The sequence below is a fragment of the Kogia breviceps genome, chromosome 14, assembly GCF_026419965.1.
Source record: "Kogia breviceps isolate mKogBre1 chromosome 14, mKogBre1 haplotype 1, whole genome shotgun sequence".
In the NCBI taxonomy this organism is placed as follows: Eukaryota; Metazoa; Chordata; class Mammalia; order Artiodactyla; family Physeteridae; genus Kogia; species Kogia breviceps.
The window spans coordinates 78,038,280-78,052,856 of NC_081323.1; the positions used below are offsets into that span (position 1 = coordinate 78,038,280).

The 14,577-nt window shown below is 43.6% G+C and overlaps 1 non-coding gene across 1 annotated transcript; it reads left to right on the forward strand.

Annotated features, from left to right (window-relative positions):
- Nucleotides 1–7,132: 7,132 nt before the first annotated feature.
- LOC131741932 (U6 spliceosomal RNA) lies at nucleotides 7,133–7,238 on the forward strand. Its single transcript, XR_009331284.1, has one exon. It is a non-coding gene; the product is annotated as a U6 spliceosomal RNA (small nuclear RNA).
- Nucleotides 7,239–14,577: the final 7,339 nt, after the last annotated feature.

The following is a 14,577-nucleotide window of genomic DNA, read 5'->3' on the forward strand; positions in this document are numbered from 1 at the left end:
CATTCTTTTTTCTTTATTCTGTTCCGTGGCAGTGATTTCTGCCACTCTGGCTTCCAGCTCACTGATTTGTAAAAGAGTCTTTCTTAAATGGCCCCTCTGCTCACACTGAGGAATGCTATAAGAAACTACTGCACAAACCTACTTCTGCATTACTGCAGACATGATGTTGAAGCTGTTGCTTTGTCTCTTCTGTGATGCTCCATGTGAAAAAAAAAAATTTTAGACCCACTGATCAGAAAATTTTCGTTTAGCCCAAAGAATTAATATGATTCAAGGGAAAGGAATCAAACAGTGATATTTGTAATAAATTATATTTCTGAGTTATTTTGGTGGACAGGAGACTCTCCCCAATTTTAATAGTTACCCTTTTGCCTTATTGAACCATATGTAACTCTTGGGTTTCTACCAGACATATCTCTTTATTATGTCTATATTTTCTTATGCTATAATTTAAAATTTCAACTCTTATTTATCATATTATTTATATTCTTGTAAGCTACCTCAGAGCCTCTGTAGAATGAAACGTGGTGTGGGAGTGTAAGAGTTACATGTAAATTTGTTTATTTGTTTATCTATTAAAATTTCTCAAGTGTTGACTGTTTTGTGCAATCAACAGCATCCTAGTGTCTCTTTATTCCTCAATTCCTTTAGCATTCTGACCAAAAAAAGTGCTAAGGATGTTATTAAATGGAAGGATGGAGCCACTGATTAAAAGCTGCACGGAGAAGGCTGTGATTAAAATGACTGATTTTGAGAGCTTCACAGTGAAACAAATCTGGGTACTGTTGGCCTTTGAACAACACGGGTTTGAACTGCACAGGTCCACTTATACATGGATTTTTTTCTATAAATACATTGAAAATTTGGAAATTTGCAAAAATTTGGAAAAGCTCACGATGAACTATGTAGCCCAGAAATATTTAAAAAAAAAAGAAAAAGAAAAAGGTATGTCACGAATGCATAAAATATATATGGATATGTGTATAACATACAAAATGTATGTTAATTGACCATTTATCATCAAGACTTCCAGTCAGCAGGAGGCTATTAGTAGTTAAGTTTGGGGGAGTCAAAAATAATAGGCAGATTTTTGATTGCACAGGGGGTCAACTCCCCAACCCCTGCATTGTTCAAATGTCAACTGTTTTTCCTCTAAGCGTTCTCCCCCCTCCCCATCTTTGCCTCCACCTCTGGGGTCTGATGAGCCTGGCTGGCTCAAGGGATCACAGGGTCACTTCCTTCCTCTGCCAGTTTGCTGAGTCCCAGCCTCTGGGGCACAGACAGGTCTCTTGACCTTGGCCAGTACCTGACAATTCTTGCGGAAGCAGCAGGCCAGAACATGTGGATAGAACTGGAAAAATCTCCAATCCTGGGAAAAGAGCTCCTCGTTTACATGCTGGTGACTGTGGCTTCTTCAAAAGAAGAAGTGTCATCTTCAAAAGGCAAGGATAAGGTGGCTTTAATGGAGGAAGAGATTTGTCCTACCACACATGCCTTTAATCCGCTCTGGCAGAATTGGCTCCCGTAGTGGGCATGTCTGAAACAGGGGCTCACATCTCAAGACTTTCAGCTAAGACCCTAGAGAAGTAATTACTAAGCCCACAGCCGTGTAGACTGCTAACGGCCTTTGCACACTGCACAGATCACAGGATGTCCACAGAACCTGGATGTCCACAGAAGTCTCGCATAGGCTCCTCTGGCTGATCTCTAAATTGAGTCCCCTGAAACACATCATGCTCATACAGAAAAAGCACAGAAAAATGGGATAGCTATCATTTCTGTTTCCTGACCCAGCAACGTGGCTTGTGTTTTGCATTTGGCTATGTGCATATTTACTTTCAGAAATGAATCAACAATTCAACACTGTTTGCTTCCTATCGGTGTCTCACCAGGCGTAGCAACAGTTTCTCTCATTTTGATGAGTAATTTTTTTTTCCTAGGGAAGCAAATGGGAGCAGGTGTGTTAAGTGGTCTGCAGTGGCTACAGCAGCAAAAGCTGTGAACAGGAAGAACAGGAAGGCCACCACTCTAAAGAGACATAAGGAACTCACGTGGGTCGCTTCTGGGTTTATGTAGCAATTGTGTGTTGATTTATTTCCATAAGGGAAATATTCTCTCCACTGGCAACTAAGGCACACGAGGCTCAAAAGCCAAGCCTAGAGCACAGCAAGCAATACATCAGGATCCCTTTTACTGGCCAAAATTTGTATCCTGCTGCGTTCTTTGGTACCCAGCTTGCGGCAGTGATGAGTTGACTGGCCAGGGAAGAGGCTAAGCTTGGGAAAGATGTAGGTGGGATGGGCACATTCCAGACCCCAGGGAGCCCATCTACCTCAGGCCCAGTCTCCTCTGAAATGCAGAAGTTACCATGTTTTCCCCTCCACATTCTTTCTGTTCAACTGGTTTTACCAGGTACATATAAAGAGTTAGCACTTTTAAATAAGCTGGTTTCTTAAAAATTCAGTAATGTGTTTGTTTTTGCCTATAAACGATTTGACTTCATAGCACATAAAATAAATGGGAAATCTCAGCATCATTCTCCTGTTAGAAGCTGCTATCCAGAAATATCTATTTTGGTACCCACAGTTTTTTCCCCTTCCTCTCTCATTTGAGGAAGATGAAAGCTGCAACGCCGTTTATCTCCCCTAAATTAGCCATGTGACAGCTCTGGGTTATTAATAACGACTCCTGACAACATTAATGTTTATGTCTGAGAGGGGTCAAGCGGTAAGCACCACAGAGGGAGAGTGGCCAACGTAAATGCGAGCGACACAGCAGAAAGGCAGCGAGTCAGCACAGACTGAGTGGGGAGAGGAGCACAGATGTGACCGCCATACACCCCAGCCTCCACGAGCTTGTGGGTACAAGAGGGGTCACCGATGCCCTCCTCCTGCGGGCCCCGGCACTGAACCCCCCCGGCCTGGCTGTAAGCGGAGTCCTCACGGCTGGTAGTAGCCGCCCCATGCTCCTGGCACTGTTGGCGCTGCTGCTGCCCTTGACGGTGCCCCTGAGCTAGCTTCTCAGGGCCACGGCCACTTCTGCCACGCAGGACCTAGAGAGCATTGTCACTGGGTCCTGAGTCTTGAGCATGGTACTGGCTTTTGCTTGCTTTCCCCACCACACAGCAAATGTCCGTATTTCTCAGCTGGGTATTTGGGGTCTAAGCGGAATCTTCAGTTGCTGCAAACCGTTGCATTTCTTCACACCTTCCCAGAGGATTTTTCTTTATGTCACTGTAGCAGGACCTGAGTGTGAAGCCCTACTACATCCTTGTGAGTGACCAGAGCTAAGATTAAATATGTAGAGAGAGAAGAACACATCCCCTCTGGCCTTGATCCACATCCTGGCACCCTCGCTACCTAGATCACTTAATCTCTCATTGTCTCAGCTTCCGCACCTATGAAATGTGAATTACAGGGAGTTCCCTGGTGGTCCAGTGGTTAGGACTCGGCGCTTTCACTGCTGGGGTCCGGGTTTAATCTCTGAAATTAAGATCCCGCAAGGCACGCGGCGTGGCCCCCCAAAAATGTGAATTACAATCTATATGCCTTCAAAAAGTTGTTGTGGCATTAAGTGAAGGGACTCTATGGCCCTTGCTGAGCCATGAAAGTTGGTTATTATAACAATGATGACAATGATGTGTGACTTCAAGTTTTCTGGAAAAATGGAAATCTTTCCAAATTGTCTGGATTTGAGGATATCCCTGCAGAAGGAGAAGCAAGAAAAGATTCAACTCCAGGGAGAGCATCTCTCTAAGGAGAAGCGGGACCTCCTAACAAAGACTGAGTAAGCCAGGATGCTCCCGGGGGCTCCCACATCCCTGTTAGGGAAGACGTAGCCCCCAGGATCGTCTCCTCAGCCTTCTGAGATGCTCAGGATAAAGACATGAACGTGGGCTTCTGGGTTGAAATAGAAAATACTTGAAATGTCAGACTGGGCTGATCAGAGAAGCAGTGATGGAAACACATGCTGTTTCCTTAATGGCCGATGGTTTGTAAAGTATGCTGATCATAAAACATCATGCAACTGCAGAGAGCGGCATTCAATTTGCAAGGCCAGAGTGTCCACTTAGGCAGTGGAGGGCTCACTTTAGGATTTAATAAAATCCTAATGGCCAAGAGTTCCTTAATTTCCTTCAGTAATTGAGACACTTTCTCTCTGAGGAAATTTGCAAAGCCGTTTAAATCCATCCCCTCATTTCCATTCCTAGTGATTGTCTTTCTTTCTGGCTGCCTAGCTTCTGAGCCCTCTTGATATAGCCCACCTTCAACTGAGAAGCTGAAAGTCCAATACACTCACTTTCCCAGCCTCCCTTGAAGCTTGGCATGGACCCACCACCTGGTTCAGCTGACCACATGCCCCTGCCTGGACTCCAAGTCTGAAGTTAGAAATGTGAAGAAGCAGGGGATACCTGGGGTCATTTTGCAGCTGCTGTGGCAGCTGCATTTTGAATCCTGATTCCTGAGTCATAGGGTCAATTCTCATGCAGTCCCCAGTGGAGGGGTAGGAAAAGTAGCTCACAGTGGCAGCCCTGTCTCCATGGAGCCACGCTGCAGTGCAACCTTGAACTTCATTCCTGTTTACATGCCCTCTGGGTGTGGTCCTCAGGCCTTATTGGGCTTCTGGGAGTCCTCACTGTATCGTTGATGCTACTCTTCTTGTTGGCATATATTTCTTTCTCTTCACCCGGCTAACTCGTGCTCACTCTTTTTATTTTTTATTTTTTTAAACATCTTTATTGGAGTATAATTGCTTTACAATGGTGTGTTAGTTTCTGCTTTATAACAAAGTGAATCACATATACATATACATATATCCCCATATCCCCTCCCGCTTGCGTCTCCCTCCCACCCTCCCTATCTCACCCCTCCAGGTGGTCACAAAACACCAACCTGATCTCACCGTGCTATGCGGCTGCTTCCCACTAGCTAGCTATTTTACATTTGGTGGTGTATATATGTCCATGCCACTCTCTCACTTTGTCCAAGCTTACCCTACCCCCTCCCTGTGTCCTCAAGTCCATTCTCTAAGTCTATGTCTCTATTCCTGTCCTGTCCCTAGGTTCTTCAGAACCTTTTTTTTCTTACATTCCATATATATGTGTTAGCATACGGTATTTGTTTATCTCTTTCTGACTTACTTCACTCTGTATGACAGACTCTAGGTCCATCCACCTCACTACAAATAACTCAGTTTCATTTCTTTTTATGGCTGAGTAATATTCCAGTGTATATATGTGCCACATCTTCTTTACCCATTCATCTGTTGATGGACACTTAGGTTGCTTCCATGTCCTGGCTATTGTAAATAGCCAGCTCTATATTGTAAATAGAGCTGCAGTGAATTTTGTGGTACATGACTCTTTTTGAATTATGGTTTTCTCGGGGTATATGCCCAGGAGTGGGATTGCTAGGTCATATGGTAATTCTATTTTTATTTTTTTAAGGAACCTCCATACTGTTCTCCATAGTGGCTGTATCAATTTACATTCCCACCAACAGTGCAAGAGGGTTCCCTTTTCTCCACACCCTCTCCAGCATTTATTGTTTGTAGAATTTTGGATGATGGCCATTCTGACCACTGTGAGGTGATACCTCATTGTAGTTTTGATTTGCATTTCTCTAATAATTAGGGATGTTGAGCATCCTTTCATGTGTTTGTTGGCCATCTGTATGTCTTCTTTGGAGAAATGTCTTTTTAGGTCTTCTGCCCATTTTTGGATTGAGCTGTTTGTTTTTTTGATACTGAGCTGCATGAGCTGCTTGTATATTTTGGAGATTAATCCTTTGTCAGTTGCTTCATTTGCAAATATTTTCTCCCATTCTGAAGGTTGTCTTTTGGTCTTGTTTATGGTTTCCTTTGCTGTGCAAAAGCATTTAAGTTTCATTAGGTCCCATGTGTTTATTTTTGTTTTTATTTCCATTTCTCTAAGAGGTGGGTCAAAAAGGACCTTGCTGTGATTTATGTCATAGAGTGTTCTGCCTATGTTTTCCTCTAAGAGTTTGATAGTGTCTGGCCTTACATTTAGGTCTTTAATCCATTTTGAGTTTATTTTTGTGTATGGTGTTAGGGAGTGTTCTAATTTCATACTTTTACATGTAGCTGTCCAGTTTTCCCAGCACCACTTATTGAAGAGGCTGTCTTTTCTCCGTTGTATATTCTTGCCTCCTTTATCAAAGATAAGGTGACCATATGTGCGTGAGTTTATCTCTGTGCTTTCTATCCTGTTCCATTGATCTATATTTCTGTTTTTGTGCCAGTACCATTCTGTCTTGATTACTGTAGCTTTGTGGTATAGTCTGAAGTCAGGGAGCCTGATTCCTCCAGCTCCGTTTTTCTTTCTCAAGACTGCTTTGGCTATTCGGGGTCTTTTGTGTTTCCATACAAACTGTGAAATTTTTTGTTCTAGTTCTGTGAAAAATGCCACTGACAGTTTGATAGGGATTGCATTGAATTTGTAGATTGCTTTGGGTAGTATAGTCATTTTCACAATGTTGATTCTTCCATTCCAAGAACATGGTATATCTCTCCATCTGTTTCTATCATCTTTAATTTCTTTCATCAGTGTCTTATAGTTTTCTGCATACAGGTCTTTTGTTTCCTTAGGTAGGTTTATTGCTAGGTATTTTATTCTTTTTGTTGCAATGGTAAATTGGAATGTTTCCTTAATTTATCTTTCAGATTTTTCATCTTTAGTGTATAGGAATGCAAGAGATTTCTGTGCCTTAATTTTGTATCCTGCTACTTTACCAAATTCATTGATTAGCTCTAGTAGTTTTCTGGTAGCATCTTTAGGATTCTCTATGTATAGTATGATGTCATCTGCAAACAGTGACAATTTTACTTCTGCTTTTCTGATTTGGAATCAAGTCCAGGAAGTGCGGAAAGTCCCATACAGGATAAATCCAAGGAGAAACATGCCAAGACACATATTAATCACACTATCAAAAATTAAATACAAAGAAAAAATATTAAGAGCAACAAGGGAAAAGCAACAAATAACATACAAGGGAATCCCCATAAGATTAACAGCTGATCTTTCAGCAGAAACTCTGCAAGCCAGAAGTGAGTGGCAGGACATATTTAAAGTGATGAAATGGAAAAACCTACAATCAAGATTACTCTACCCAGTGTGCTTGCTTTGGCAGCACATATACTAAAATTGGAACGATACAGAGAAGATTAGCATGGCCCCCGTGCAATGATGACATGCAAATTGTGAAGCATTCCACATTTTTTATAAAGCAGAAACTAACATACCATTGTAAAGCAATTATACTCCAATAAAGATGTTAAAAAAAAAAAAAGATCACCCAGAAAGGATCTCATTCAGATTGGATGGAGAAATTCAAACCTTTACAGACAAGCAAAAGCTAAGAGAATTCAGCACCAGCAAACCAGCATTACAACAAATGCTAAAGGAACTTCTCTAGCTAGGCAACACAAGAGAAGGAAAAGACCTACAATAACAAAACCAAAACAATTAAGAAAATGGTAATAGGAACATACATAGCTATAATTACCTTAAATGTAAATGGATTAAATGCTCCAACCAAAAGACACAGACTGGCTGAATGGATACGAAAACAAGACCTGTATATATGCTGTCTACAAGAGACACACTTCACACCTAGGGACACATGCAGACTGGAAGTGAGGGGATGGGAAAAGATATTCCATGCAAATGGAAATCAAAAGAAACCTGGAGGGCTTCCCTGGTGGTGTAGTGGTTGAGAATCTGCCTGCCAATGCAGGAGACATGGGTTTGAGCCCTGGTCTGGGAAGAACCCACATGCCATGGAGCAACTGGGCCCGTGAGCCACAACTAGTAAGCCTGCGTGTCTGGAGCCTGTGCTCCGCAACAAGAGAAGCTGTGATAGTGAGAGGCCCACACACCATGATGAAGAGTGGCCCCCACTTGCCACAACTAGAGAAAGCCCTCACACAGAAATGAAGAACCAACACAGCCATAAATAAATAAATAAATAAATTTTTTTTTGAAAGAAAGAAACCTGGAGTAACAATTCTCTTATCAGACAAAATAGACTTTAAAATAAAGACTATTACAAGAGACAAAGAAGGACACTACATAATGATCAAGGGATCAATCCAAGAAGAAGATATAACAATTGTAAATACTTATGCACCCAACATAGGAGCACCTCAATACATAAGGCAAAGACTAACAGCTATAAAAGGGGAAATCAACATTAACACAGTAATAGTAGGGGACTTTAACACCCCACTTTCACCAATGGACAGATCAACCAAAATGAAAATAAATAAGGAAACACAATCTTTAAATGATACATTAAATAAGATGGACTTAATTGATATTTATAGGACATTCCATCCAAAAACAACAGAATACACTTTCTTCTCAAGTGCTCATGGAACATTCTCCAGGATAGATCATATCTTGGGTCACAAATCAAGCCTTGGTATATTTAAGAAAATTGAAATTGTATCAAGTATCTTTTCCGACCACAACGCTATGAGACTAGATATCAATTACAGGAAAAAAAACTGTAAAAAATACAAACACATGGAGGCTAAATAATATGCTACTAAATGACCAAGAGATCACTGAAGAAATCAAAGAAGAAATTTAAAAATACCTAGAAAAAATGACAATGAAAACACAACAGCCCAAAACCTATGGAATGCAGCAAAAGCAGTTCTAAGAGGGAAGTTTATAGCAATACAATCCTACCTCAAGAAACAAGAAAATTTTCAAATAACAGCCTAACCTTACACCTATAGCAATTAGAGAAAGAAGAACAAAAAACCCCCAAAGTTAGCAGAAGGAAAGAAATCATAAACATCAGATAAGAAATAAATGAAAAAGAAATTAAGGAAACAATAGCAAAGATCAATAAAACTAAAAGCTGGTTCTTTGAGAAGATAAATTTGATTAACCATTAGCCACACTATCAAGAAAAAAAGGAAAAAGACTCAAATGAACAGAATTAGAAATGCAAAAGGAGAAGTAACAACTGACACTGCAGAAATACAAAGGATCATGAGAGATTACTACAAGCAACTACATGCCAATAAAATGGACAACCTGGAAGAAATGGACAAATTTGTAGAAACGCACAACATTCCAAGACTGAACCAGGAAGAAATAGAAAATATGAACAGACCAATCACAAGCACTGAAATTGAGACTGTGATTAAAAATCTTCCAACAAACAAAAGCCCAGGACCAGACGGCTTCACAGGCGAATTCTATCAAACATTTAGAGAAAAGCTAACACCTATCCTTCTCAAACTCTTCCAAAATATAGCAGAGGGAGGAACACTCCCAAACTCATTCTTCGAGGCCACCGTCACCCTGATACCAAAACCAGAGAAAGATGTTACAAAAAAAGAAAACTATAGGCCGATATCACTGATGAACATAGATGCAAAAATTCTCAACAAAATACTAGCAAACAGAATCGAGCAGCACATTAAAGAGATCATAAACCATGATTAAGTGGGGTTTATCCCAGGAATGCAAGGATTCTTCAATATACTCAAATCCATCAATGTGATAAACCATATTAACAAACTGAAGGATAAAAAACCATATGATCATCTCAACAGATGCAGAAAAAGCTTTCAGCAAAATTCAACACCTATTTATGGTAAAACCTATCCAGAAAGTAGGCATAGAGGAAACTTACCTCGACATAATAAAGGCCATATATGACAAACCCACAGCCAACATCGTCCTCAGTGGTGAAAAACTGAAACCATTTCCACTAAGATCAGGAAACAAGGTTGCCCACTCTCACCAGTATTATTCAACATAGTTTTGGAAGTTTTAGCCACAGCAATCAGAGGCGAAAAAGAAGTAAAAAGAATGCTCATTGTTTTTAGATTGGGCTCAAGCATCACCTCCTCCAAGGAAGCCTTCCTTCACACATCTCTCCTTCTATCAGACTATTTAGAATTCTTGACATCAGGGGCTATGTCTAATTGATTCTTTTATCACAAGTACCTAGAACTGTAGATAGTCAATACATACATCTGTATTATTTTCCTACAGCCACTGTAACAAATTACCACAAATTTGGTAGCTTAGAACGATACAGATTTCTCTCACCAGTTCTGGAGGCCAGAAGTCTGAAATCAATTTCACAGAGCCAAAATTAAGATGTTGGCAGGGCTGTGCTCTCCCTGCAGTCTTTAAGGAAGAATTTGTTCCTTGCTTCTTACTATGTTGGTGGGGGCTGGTGTTCCTTGGCTTGTGGATACATCACTCCCATCTTTACCTTTGTGATCACATTTCCTTCTCCTCTTCTATCTGTCATCTCCCTCTTCCTCCCTCTTATAAAGACATTTGTGCTTGCATTTAGGGACCACCGTGTAATCCAGGATAATCTCCCCATCTCAGGATCCTTTAATTAATGACATCTGAAAAGGCTTTGCTATGTAAGGTAACATCCACAGATTCTAGGTATTAGCATGTGGACTTGTTGGGGCCATTATTCAGCCTACCTACATCGTAGGTCACATACTGCATAAATTTCTGTGAAGTAAAGCACTGGCTCCCCTTCCTATGATACTGTCCTCAAAGTTACTCCCTAGGAGTTGTGTCCTCTGTCACTTCTGTATGAAAGTACTTTGGTCCTTTACAAACTATACCTCCTTGAGCTAAATCCACCTTGAGCAACCTGCTTCGTGTGCAGATCCACCTGGTGGCCAGAAGTCCTCATGAAGTTCATTCAAGCTGTTATGATGGCCCTCTTCCCAGTCCTACTGCTGAATATATGACCTTGAACAAAACTGTTAGGTAAGCAGAATAGCTCTGCCCTGATGCAAGGAGACCCCTGGCGTCCAGCCTCTTCATCTTGTGGGACCAGGGGTGAGAATTCCACCTCTCTGGGCTTCAGTTTCCCAATTCATACAAACCCTTCCCAATTCAACCATGCTCTTTCCCCATACCTTCACAACTGTCTCCCTCTTGTCACGAAAGAACACATACTATGTGATTCCATTTACAGGGCTCAATTACAGGCAACACTAGAGTATATTGTTTAGGTAGTGAAACTATAAAGCAACTTAGGAAATGATTATCACAGAAGCTAGAATAATGGTTCTGTGTGGTGAGGGGACAGAGGATTTGGGGGGCTGGCAATTTTCTATTTCTTGACCTACATGGTAGTTACCTGGGCATTTGCTTCATAATTCTTTGCCAATTTGCTTTATTTACTTCTGTTTAACTTTTTTTTTTTTTTGGTATGCGGGTCTCTCACTGCTGTGGCCTTTCCCGTTGCGGAGCACAGGCTCCGAACACGCAGGCTCAGTGGCCATGGCTCACGGGCCTAGCAGCTCCGTGTCATGTGGGATCCTCCTAGACCAGGGCATGAACCCGTGTCCCCTGCATCGGCAGGCGGACTCTCCCGCCAGGGAAGCCCTAACTTTTAATTTTGGAAATTTTCAAACACTCTCCAAAGTAGAGGCAATAGTATGATAAACCCCAGCTTCAACAGTTGTCTGCTTTTGCTATTTTTGTGTCACATATGCATGCCTCCCAATTTGGGGGAGCATTAGGCACTTTAAAGCCAATTCCAGGTGTTACATCACTTGACCCACAAATGCCTCAGTGTGTACAGATACATCTTATGCATGTTTTATACATGTATAATATATGTATTATACCAACATACATATATGTAATATATTAAATAAATTTAATCACAGTAAAAGTACAAAGGAGGTAATGGAGCTAGCTTGGAAGGCAGAAATCCTATGCAGGGAAAGGGCTCTGTGTGTGTGTGCATGTGTGTGTGTGGAGGCCATGTGTCCACAGCAGGATGTCTGCTTCGGGGTGGAGGAGTAGCTATTCCATTGGCTTAGCCGGGGGGGTCATAGTCATGGCTCCTAGTGATGGAGCTGGGCATTTATTACTATTTTTGTTTGTTTGTATTGACCGCAGCATGTGACATGCGGAACTTCCCTAAACAGGGACTGAACCCATACCCCCTGCATTGGAAGTTGCATTGGTTAAGGAGTCTTAACCACTGGACCACCAGGCAAGTCAGGAACTGGGCATTTATTTATTTATTTATTTATTTATTTATTTTTTTATTTTTTTGTGATATGCGGGCCTCTCACTGTTGTGGCCTCTCCCGTTGCGGAGCACAGGCTCCGGACGCGCAGGCTCAGCGGCCATGGCTCACGGGCCCAGCCGCTCCGCGGCACGTGGGATCTTCCCGGACCGGGGCACGAACCCGTGTCTCCTGCATCGGCAGGTGGATTCTCAACCACTGCGCCACCAGGGAAGCCCAGGAACTGGGCATTTAAATGAGCACAGTGGCCTCTGGGAACCCTGAAGAGCTGTAAGCCTTGGGATTGCAAGGGATCTTGGCGGGCTGGATAAATCACTCACGAGCTCCAAGTCCGTCTTTTCATATCTGTCCACCCAGCACCCAGCAGAGTTGCCCAGACTAAGACCTCAATAACTGTTCAATGAATAGATGACTGTGGAAGAGGATGGCTCTGAGGAACCCCACAGTTTGGAGGAGGCTCAGAGAGTTTCCATGGTGTTAAGCACACTGCCTTGATCTTGGAGAGAGGCGGGATGTGGTGAGCTCCTTCATGGAAGGTGGGCAGCCCCACGCTGCCAGTGGGAAGGAGGCTGTTGGTTCTCAACAGAAGTGGATGGGGACATAGAGGCAAACATCTGTGCCCCTAACGTGAGCCCTAATCTGTCCTATTGCTGGAGAAATCTGGAATCAGGTCTAGAGCTGGTATAATTTGTTAAGGTCCAAGTCCTGTAAAGTAGGGGTAGGAATGGGGCTCTGCAGAGACTTCTTAGACTCCAGTCTGCAGTCTAAGTCCAGGTATCGCCAGGCCCCCTTTACACATCTCTTGAGCTCCTGGGCACACCATAAGGGGCTCATGGAAGAGGTCCACATAGGATCTCACAAGTTCCTTTGGTCAAAACTTGCCCATTCTCCAAGTTTACTCAAGTCTTCCTCTTCCGGAAATTCCTAGCGCACAGCAAGCCCTCATCCTCTCCTCCACTCACAGCCTTTGCCCTGGCTGTCCCCTCTGCTGGGGATGCTTTTCCCTCAGTTTCTCCCGCGGCTTGCTGCCTCACGTTCTTTAAGTTCCTGTCTGCATATCTCCTCACTAGAGAGATCTCCCACGAGCATCCTGTGTAAACCAGATAGCAACCCCACCTCTACCCTGGTCCTTCCATCTCCTGTACTCTGCTTCGATTTCTTCCTAACCCGTATTGTCTGTCTCCCTACCACTTAGAGCTCCCAGAGTATAAGCTCTACGGAGGCAGGGAGTTGGTCTGTTTTCTTCAGACTTGTGTTTCCAGGGCCTAGAGCAGTGCTTGGCACATAGTGGGAGCTCACTTCCTGTTTGCTGAGTGACTGATTTCTTGTCTGGTCTGGCAGCTCAGGTAACACTTTGTTATCTTTCACATCTTGTCTTCCCAGCTGGACTCCTTGAGGGCATGGCCGAAGTCTGTTCTTGTTTGGGTCACCTCTTAATCATCCCATTGGTGAGGGAGGGATTCCTGCCCTAGGGCTAGGAAGATGGCCAAACACACAGGACTGGGTAGACGGGATCAACAGCTGTTTCTCAGTCACATGTACTCATAGCCTGGGGGGAAGAGGACATGACACACCATACAAGACCACAGGGGGTTGCACGGGCAGCTGAATGAACAAGGAGGGGCTGTGCAAGGCAGGCTTTGTAGCTTCAAGAGGGTGGGGTGAACCCTGGTTCCCACAGGAAGATGTGATCGGCTTGTTTGAATGGTTCCATGAGCGGGAGGGAACGGAGACCCAGTACTCAGGAAAAGCAGGAACTGTGCCTGGTCAGTGGATAAGGAGCATGGTTTGGCTGGCATATCTTATCCACAGGAGCAGAGGGTGGAGGGGAGCTTGCAGTTACACGGGGTGGAGGCCCTTCTGCTTTTCCCGGATATTAAGGAGGCACAGAATATTGGGCCTCCTACCACAGTTTCTCTCTAGTGTACGGGCTTGAACAGCATTCAGTGGCCAGTCCTGGGCATCCTGGCGTGTCTCTCTGCTAAGCCCAACTTTGCCTCTCACTCCTGCTTTGGCCTGGCATCTCAGCCCTGTTATGGTGCAACCAATTGCAGGCCATTGAATCCTCCTCCTGGAGCCTGGCTCAGCTTATCCGTAACCCCGGGCCTTCTTCCTACCTCCTCGTGTCCCAGGCTTCTGGGTCGGGTCCTCCCTTCTTTTCTCTGATGACGTGTGTTTTCTCTCCATGTCTGTGGCTGGCCCTGCACCCATCTCTCTCTCCTTCTCGCCCACCCGTTGGCAGTGTGACGGCTCCCAGCATCCTCCCCCAGAAGGACTGCACTCCTCTTGTGAGCAGCTTCAGAGGGCATGTTTCTGGGGAGCCCTTGGAGAGAGTCCAGCTGAAGCTTGAAAGCCAAGGAGCCCAAAGGCATTTCCTGGGGGGATCACTGTGCCTGCCCACGTGTGTCGGCGTGATTGTTTCGCCATCCTCGTGAGTCAAACCCAGGAAGCCTTTGGTTCTAAGCAGTGAAGGCATTGCTATGTGGCAGCCATGGAAATGCACCTCCAGAGCTCC